Below are 9,429 nucleotides of genomic sequence, written 5' to 3'. Positions count from 1 at the left end.
CGTCAGGATGTTATGGAAGGTGCTTCTCTAAGGACAGAGAACAGGGGATCCCAGAAAGAAAGAAAAGGAATGGTTTCAGCCAAAGAAGAGTAAAAATTTTTGTCATTTATCCAGTCATGATGAAATGATTATTTCCTGGAAGTGACTGTGAATCTTGCTGTTTACAGTGTTGAAAGCAAACATTTAATCAGAACTGCATGTAGTTAAGTTGACATGGCCCATGTGTGTCTATGTGGAGTGAGACTGTGTATTTTCTGTTTATTTGTAGATGTATGATTTTTTTTATTTTAAATAGAAGTAATTCTTGTTTAAATGTGATTTGATTGCATAGTGTAGTACACTAGAAATAAGACGATAAGTCAGCATTTGCTAGGGAAGTGCTTCCTATCAACTCTGGGAAATGTAATCTTGACTATAATTTTCAGGCAGCTCCACCTTGTTCATGTGGAGGTGTGCACTTTTCTTAACAGTACCTGAGAGAGGGTTTTTCAACTCAAGATTTTATAATAGCAATAAAAAGGATTAGCTAAGAATGATTGAACCTACTCTGGAATGAACTCTGGTACTTAGTAAACATTTAACTTAACATTGAGCATCAACTAGAATTTATACAGAGAGGATTTTGTTGTGGTTCCTAAAAAGTAGGAGACACTCTAGACACTTGAGGTTAAGGGATTTGTGTGAGTCTTTTTTTCCCTTGCAAGACTTTTCTTTCGGCTATGTGGTTTATTAGAAAATATTTTCTATTTCATGTGTCTCAAGATATAGAACCATGACTTTTGACCTCTGAATAACAACATAAAGGTTATTTAAAGCATACAATACAGTTGGGCTGTGAGGACTTAATTCTTAGTAAGCACAAACAGTTTTACTGATCAGTATGTCTCCAACACTACATAATACGCAACACTGGAAGAGAACATATTTATTCCTCTGTAGCAAATTATTGCAAACTGTTCTGAACTCATGTAAACCAATTTGATTCTGTACAAGTCAAAGTTTCTTTTATAAAAAAAAGATGAACCATTTTTTTAAACAGAATAAACTTTATTAGAATATTGTGTGATAAATTTTTTGATCCAAGGGTACATTGGCGAACACCTTCCCTCATTACTATTTTGTCTAAAACATACATTACAACCCAACCTGACTGAAACTAGAAACTTGCCACTGAATGACTGAACACTGAGATGAGTGCAGGTCTAGGTTTTCCTGGTCACTCAGAGACACAGAATAACTTCAAAGGCAACCAAATCCCATATGCCTCCAAGTTACATTTTATTTACTCTGTTCACTCATCCAAAATCAAAATCCTTTTTACATCAAATGAAGACGTCATGGACTGCCCCTTTTCCCAACAGAGAATAAATACCAGGAAGAAAGTGAGGCTGAGCTTGGTTTGAACTGCACTTTATTTGTGGCTGTGACATCCCGGGTTTGGGGCTGAGCAGCCTAAGCATGCACGCAGTTCCTGTGAGCAGAACGAGCTCTCCCACAGCCCCTCGTGTGCACGGAGGGAAGTGAAAAAAGGTGACTGGATTTGAAGTTCTCTCCTTTTGAATAGCATGTCTAAGCAGTGTGTGTGACACAGCACAGAGGTAGGAAAGAGCATGTTTAATAAATTACCTCCTTAACTGTAGAGAATTTCTGAGGAGTAAGCTGACGAAATGCTTCAGTGAGTCCAAAGGCCCACAGGTCCCTGCCTTCCATTTGAAGAATCAACTGTGGACGTTCTGGCCTGCGTTGCGCACTTGACAGCAGGACGGACCAGGGCTGCGGACACAGCACAGAGAAGCCTTCTGCCTGGTCACCTGCCAATTCTCTGAACCACCCAGTCCTGCTGGCACAGGGGGCAGCGATTGTTCTGCTTCACCCACAGAGACATGCAGCAGTTGTGGAAGGAGTGATTGCTCTTCCCAGACCACAACACAATCCTCTTGCTTGTTTTCGGCTTGGCATCTAAGAGAGGCATCCATCACCTGGACCCTGCAGATGGCGCACGTATCGCACTCCACGTCCCAGCTCCACATAACCACCGCGTTCCATTTCTTGAGTGAGAACATTTTGTCACCTCCCGCTTTGGAGCCTGCGCCCCCGGCGTGAGAGGACAGGGCGCACGGCTCCTCGCCGTCTTCCGTGTAGGCCATGGCAGCGGCGCGGGGCCGGCGGCGAAGACCAAAAAGCTGAACCATTTGATGTGGATGAGTGTTTCTGTTCTAGGTAAACAAACTTTGTTCCCAGTTTTAACAAAAGCAAATCTCAGACAAAAATCTATATTCATACAGATACACATTAAATATGTATGTGTGGGCAGACACAAAATAGTTGATACAATGTTGTGTAAGTTTGATAAAGGCCTAGTCCATTGCCCTTTCAGATGAAAAAGCTATTTATGTTTGATACATATATGATCTGCTGAAGACAGAATAATATTTAAGAAATAGGTACTGTTACCATTACAAATTATCTTTAGTCACTAAGAAATGCTCTCACTTACACACTGGACTCCAGTCTATTTAGCAATATAACCTTGGAGTCCATTCCAAAGGGTCAGTAGTTCTCACAGATACTTAAGTCACCATTTTATGCTAGTATTGTTTGTTTCTAAGATACTTTTACTTTCTCTTGAATCCTACCACTTTCAAAATTCAAAACCGATTTTTAACATCCATTATGCTGATTAACAAGCCACTAAATTCACCAATGAAAACCCATTTCTGACATTAATTATGCTAATTAGTCACTTGTTTCATGTTTCATTAAACATAAAGACAGATCAAGATCATCACATCTGAAATCTTATGGCTGTTATATCAGCCATTCTGATGTAACGCTGGCTGACCACCTATGGATTGGGGATCTTTTATCAGAATAAATAACAGTTTGACAGTCTTAAAAGGAAGTAAAACCCCCTATATATATATATATATATATATATATATATATATATATATATATATATTCATATCCCATTCTAGGCTGAAGAATTTTGAAGTAATATGTCAACATCATAACAACTATCTCAACTTTTCTCTCTGTCTGATCTATTAAGATGACTACATACATGCACATACAAATATGTTGGTTTTGGTACCCAGTTCTTGGTTTATGACTCTCTCTCCAAGGCAGGCCATAAAAACTAGAATTTTTCTTCTCCAAGAAAAAGTCATATAAACTGTAATTTTGCCTTAGAGTTGGCCACTAAATAAATTCTCTGACCTAACTCATCTTCTAGTAGCTGTTAAAACCTCCACAGCCAGGGGATCTAATACTGAAGAATCTGGACAGTCCATTAGTATTATCTCAGACCTTTTTTGTCTGAACACATTTCACGCTTGGTTTATAGCAGTCAGTGAGAAGCAAAAATAAAAAAACCTGTAGATTGTGACTGACATCTGACATAAGAGGAAAGACAGTCTTGGGACTGAGCACTCAACTTAAAGTATCTGCCATTATCTCTAGGTGTTCAGTCTCAGAATTGAGTTAAATAAGGGACACATATCTGGTGTCCACTGAAGAATTGATTGCTAGCTATGTATAAAAAGTATTCTGCATTGTGAGGGTATAGTGGGAGAAACAGTCTGAATTAGAGTTGGTTTTTCCTTCCACATCTTCAGACCTACACATTATATTTCTCCCTGTGTCTGAAGGTAGTTTGGGGGTTTTCATCAGCCACTAAATTTTTTTTGGCAAGTTGATTCCTCCTTGAATCTATGCCATCAAATTATCTCTCTCCCATCCCCACATTCCTTTTGCAGAAGCCATGACTCCCTGTTACTCCCTTTCATCAAGCATAGCCCTCTAGATTCAGCCCCCTGAGGTTTTTATACTTTAACAATTCCATAATCACTACATGTGGCCTATAAGCACCTGGCATGATTTCATACTGCCTTACTTTTTTAGAATAGTAAAGGCAAACATATGGGGAGAATAATAGAAGTAGAGCTTTCTAGGCCAAGGAGTACAGTACACTTTTCGACCACACAGAGGCTCTATGTGGACCACTCACAGGCCACACTATAATCCTATCAGTTCCCCAGGTCTTCTTGGCTTTATTCCCATATATTGGATGCATGTTCTTTTGGCCAATTTGTAGAAAACCCTGAGCTATAAAACAGAATAACCAAAAAACTCAAACAGGGACCAAAATCGAATCCGTGGAGAGAGATAAAGTTTCAAAAAAGCCAGGTAGAATATAGCCTAAACACACCTACTGTGCCTGTTCTGTAGTGTTACATGGAAATGTAAATTTGGAACAGTTAGCAGTGTGTGCAAGTGGATTAGTATCTTTGCTGTTGCCAACATGAAGTGTGTGGGCCTTTTAATCTGTGTTTGTGAGTAAGGATGTGAGGAAGTAAGTATGAGGACCTGTGCTCACTTCAGTGTCCCTTTGCCCTCCACACTTTGGCAAAACTTATGTTGTATATCTTGGCTTATGAATTAGTCTTTCCTTAGCTTTTGTTTCTCTTTTCCTCACCTTGAAATTTATACAGAAACTGCTTCTTCTTGAAGTCATTCTTATACCTTACTTCAGTAGTCCATTCCAGTTTATTTATTCCAGATGTTTCTTATGCATAGTATAAAAATATAATGTACAACAGACTTGTGGGTAACCATGCTTTTTCATTGGTTCTTATATTGGTTTCTTGGCCTCCTAAAATTTGTTAGGTGATGAGATTTCATGTAACACAATAATAATGTTTCATATCATTTGTTTTTATATGCATCGCAAATAAATTATGCATTTTACATATAGCACACTTACTCGTTTTGTGTAGTTAGAAAGGGTAAGATTTCAGGTGTCTACTTCTTAAGTGAGTTGCAGGAAAAAAAAAGATATTCTTGTGGTCTGGAAAGTCCAACTGATTCTTTTAAACTTCCACGCTATGTCCACACTGAAAATATGTGAAGAATGAATAAAAAGAGTACTCTATTCTACTAGGAGTCAAAAATAGATTGAGATACTTATATACTGTTTATGTGTTTAGGAAGGTTGTGAAGATATAATTATATGTTAAGCATATATAATATTCTTAATAATATCATGATGTTATCTTTGTGTAATAAATGCTATGAAGTACTGAATTTTCATGAATTTGTCTCATCAGAGAATTTTTATAAAGAAATAAGTAACATAAATAAAAGAATGCTGCAATGTTTATGTTCTTGTCATACAATAGTGGGGTAATCCAAGAATATGGTTGGAGTTTGACTAAAATGGAGACTTACAAGTTCCTGAAAATAATAAAGTCTTGAAGAAATGTTTAAATAAAAATAATTATTTTAACCTTCTTAAAAAGTGTTTCCTATTTCAGAATCAGAATAAGATATCATAGTACTTCCATTTGGCTCCCACATGTATGCATGTTGGAATATTATTATTATTATTATTATTAGTGGTTCTATTATTTGTGGATCTGGGGATTGAATCCAGGTCCTATGCCTACTAGACAAACACTGAAGCATTGAGCTACACACTTGGACCATGTCGGGTGTTCAAAAATGAAGTTGAAGAATGATATTGATGATTCTATGCGTGGGTTGGATGTACCTAAGAAAAGAATAAGTGAGCATGAGAACAGGTCAATAGAAACTTCCTAAACTGGAATGAACAGAGAATAAATAAAACAGGACAGACCACTCTAGGACTATGTGATAATTTTAAAATAATAATAGTAATATGAATAGTAATTTCATTTCTCTCAATTGTCATACAAAGCAAAGACAAATTAGAATAAATATTTGAACAATGGCTGAGAATATTCTAAATATAACAAAAACTACCAAATCTAGAGAGCATTGAGTAGGATCTATATTTTAAAAAAAATCCTTCATGTAGGTATAGCAAGAGAAAATCTTAAAAGACGCAGAGAATAAAAGCAAAAAACCTTAGCTATGAGAAACTGAATATAAGAATTACAAACTTCTCTACAGAAACTATGCAAGCAAGAAGAAAGTGTAGTTAAATATTTATTTTCAAAGGAAAGAAGAATCCCAATTGCCAGGGATATTATCCTTTAAAAGTGAAATCAAGACTCCTCAGACACTAACTGAGGGTATTCAGTGCCAGTTACCTGTCCTGCTAGAAATGTTCTATGGAGTTCTTCTTGGAGAAAAGAAACAATATACACTAAAAAATCATTTTACATAAGGGAAGGAAAAAATCGAGAGGATGTGAATGAAGGAAAAATGAATGATGATGAGACTGAACAGTAATATGTTGTCAGAAAGTGATGGATTGATAAAAAAAATCCACAGGAAAAGGGAATAGGTAAAAGGACACCAGGACCAATTGAGAGTTCCCAACAACCAAAACTAGAGTGACTTGATATATATTTGTATCTATATCTGGATATAATATGATATATATAATATTTTATATATATATAAGTAGCTGTGCATATAATAAATATATACTAGTTAACATTAACATACAGTTTGTCTATATCTTTTTTTAATTATGATATATTCATTTTACAGGTATGGTTAGTCTTGTTCATTATTTACATTGCCCCCATCATCTCTCTCTCTCTCAGCCCCTCCCCAACCCAGTTGAAGCAATTGCAAGAGATTTTTTTAGTTCTGTTTCATATAAGTATTTGAAGTCCATCAACCACATACTGTCACTTTAATCTCCTTCCTTCACCCTCACCCTCCCACTGGTAACCGCCCCCCCCATACACTGTGCCTATTTTACAGTCCTTGCTTTCATTATTAATATTTGAGTTGACGTTCAAAGGGGTGTCTCAATGTATGCCCACTGTGGATGTACTTTACTTTGATCTGTTCAACCCCTTCCATTACTGTTCCTTACCCCTTTACCTCCTACCCCATCCCCCATTTTTCAACAGCTTATAATACATATCCTTATATCCTCTACATTCACATCTTGTGTTATACAATATTACTGATGCCCTATCATTCTCTTTTCCTTTCTCTCTTGCCCCGAGTTCCATACAGTAGTTCCACAGTTACAAACATGTTCTACAACTGAGTTTATATACAATCATGCTTGTTTTGTGTATATATTTATCTTTGGATCTATCTTCCACATATGAGAAAAAAAACATGTCTTTTGTGTGTGTGATCATGGTTAACTTCACTTAGCATGATGTCTTCCAATTGTATCCATTTACCTTCAAACCCCATGTCATTATTCCTTCTGGCTGAGTAATACTCCATTGTGTATATATACCACAATTTCATTATCCATTTGTCAGTTGTAGGGCATCTGGGTTGTTTCCAGAGCTTGGCTATTGTGAATGGTGCTGTGATTAACATTGGTGTATGGATGTTTCTACTGTATCTGGTCTTACATTCTTTTGGGTAGATGCTCAGGAGTGATATCACTGGATCATATGGCAGTTCTAGCTCTAGTTTTTTGAGGAATTGCCATGCTGTTTTCCATAGTGGTTATAATAATTTGCATTCCCATAAGCAGTGAATAGCATTAATATATAGGTTGTCTATATTTTATTCCTTATCTCTTGTAACCAGAAATGTTTCGGATTTTGGAAAATATATATATTCCCAAGTCTAAACACAAAAGTCGTTTATGTTTCATTTACACCTGGTATGCATAGCCTGAATATAGTAACATAGTTGTATACAGTATTTTTAGTACACTTGTAGTTTGCAGCCCATCACATAAAGTCAGGTATGTAATTGTCCTCTTGTGGCATTATGCTGACAGTTAAAAATTTGGGGATTTTGGAATATTTTCAATTTGGGATTTGGACAAAGGATATTCAACCAGTATACAAATAATTGAATAAATGAGTAGGAAAAGATAGACAGATCTCCCATGCCAAAAGAGTTCAAATTATTTTTGTATATATTCTTTCCTAAAGTAGATGGAGCATGTCCCTTACTCCTGAAGTGTAGGCTGAACTATTGGGCTAAAAAACACGGAACTTTGCAGAGAAGAAATCAGACAAGCACTATTCCAGCCAGTTCATTATTACATCAATGATAATAAGTCAATTTTCATGATATGAAGCTTTGAAATGCTACAATAAGAATGGCACTTTACCTCTTTGTTCTTTCTCCCCCAAACCATAATCCCAGTCCAACCATGAAAATGCCAGGGACAAAGATGGAGAGGATCACAGTTTGAGGTCAGTCCAGGCAAAATAGTTCACAAGACTCCATCTCAACCAATCACAGCTGGTTCTAGAGACATGCTGCTGTCATCCCAGCTATGCAGGAAGTATTAGTAGCAGGGTTGTGGTCCTTGCCTACAGGGAGCATAGCTGCACTCTAATAAGTAACTAAAGTTAAAAGAAGGCTGGGGATGTGGCTCAAGTGGTAAAAGTGCCTATGGAGCAAATGCAAGGCCCTGAGTCCAAACTACAGTACCTCAAAATAATAATAATCATAAGATAGCATCCAACAAATCTGAATTGAGGGATTTTTCTGCAAAATAGCTAACTAGTACTTTTCAAAACTGACAAAGTTCTGTAAACAAGGAAAGTCTGAGAAACTATTACAGCACAGAGGAATCAAAAGAAACACGATGATTAAATGTAATGTGGTATTCAGGAAAAGATCCTGGAGAAAAAGTAATCATCAGATATAAACTAAGGGCATTATAATAAAGCATGGGTGTTAGTTAACAATAATGTGTAAGAAGTTCTTAATTGTGATAAATGCACTACAGTAATGTGAGGATATATGAAAATACTTTGTAACATATCTTTTCTGTAATCTAAAACTACTTTAAAATATGAAATATATTTTAAAATGTAAGCTGAACATTATATCTGACAAATCTTAGATTATGATTTTAGACTGATTGAAAGTACTACACATATTTTTGCTGCTTATAAACAACAAAAACTTAGCAAATTTTGCCTTTCTTTCTCAACTGTGCTAGCAGAATATACTTAGTTTGATGAGGGTGGCAATCTCTTCTTTACTGAAACAGTAAAGAAGTTATTTGAACAAATAATAAGTGAGAAAATAATTTAATTCTATATATTTTTTTAATATTTCCCTTTCTGGCTCACTGTGATCTGATCATTTCACATAATCAAGGTCTCTGAGAATGTATTAATGAATTATTTGTATTAGTCACAGAAAAAAACAATCTTGGTTTTTAATTAAGAAATTAATTGTAATCCTTTCCTAAGAGTCATTCCAAACTCTTAAATTAAATTTGGTCTATAGGTGCCACTATATATAGCAAACTGCAACTCAACTTAGTAGGTAAGCAAACTGTACCGAATTTATGAGTACATACTTACTACTAATAGCTGAGGCTCAACCAATCACAGCAGCCAAGAGTCAGCTAATATAATCATAGGCTGCCAATTGGTCAGAAATTGCTCATGCAAGGCAAATTTGCAATCACATGATGCCCAAATAAGGCAAAGAAACATGTCCAAGTTGCTGAGTGGAACTCTCTGAACTCCAACCAGTGATGCCCAA

At 36.1% G+C, this 9,429-nt stretch overlaps 1 pseudogene; it reads right to left on the bottom strand.

Moving 5' to 3' along the window:
- Positions 1–1,104: 1,104 nt before the first annotated feature.
- On the bottom strand, positions 1,105–2,147 carry LOC109679912 (RING-box protein 2 pseudogene; annotated as a pseudogene).
- Positions 2,148–9,429: the final 7,282 nt, after the last annotated feature.

The sequence above is a fragment of the Castor canadensis genome, chromosome 13, assembly GCF_047511655.1.
Source record: "Castor canadensis chromosome 13, mCasCan1.hap1v2, whole genome shotgun sequence".
Taxonomy (NCBI): Eukaryota; Metazoa; Chordata; class Mammalia; order Rodentia; family Castoridae; genus Castor; species Castor canadensis.
Note: the sequence above shows the minus strand (reverse complement) of the source record. Positions and strands in the feature narration are given on the sequence as shown.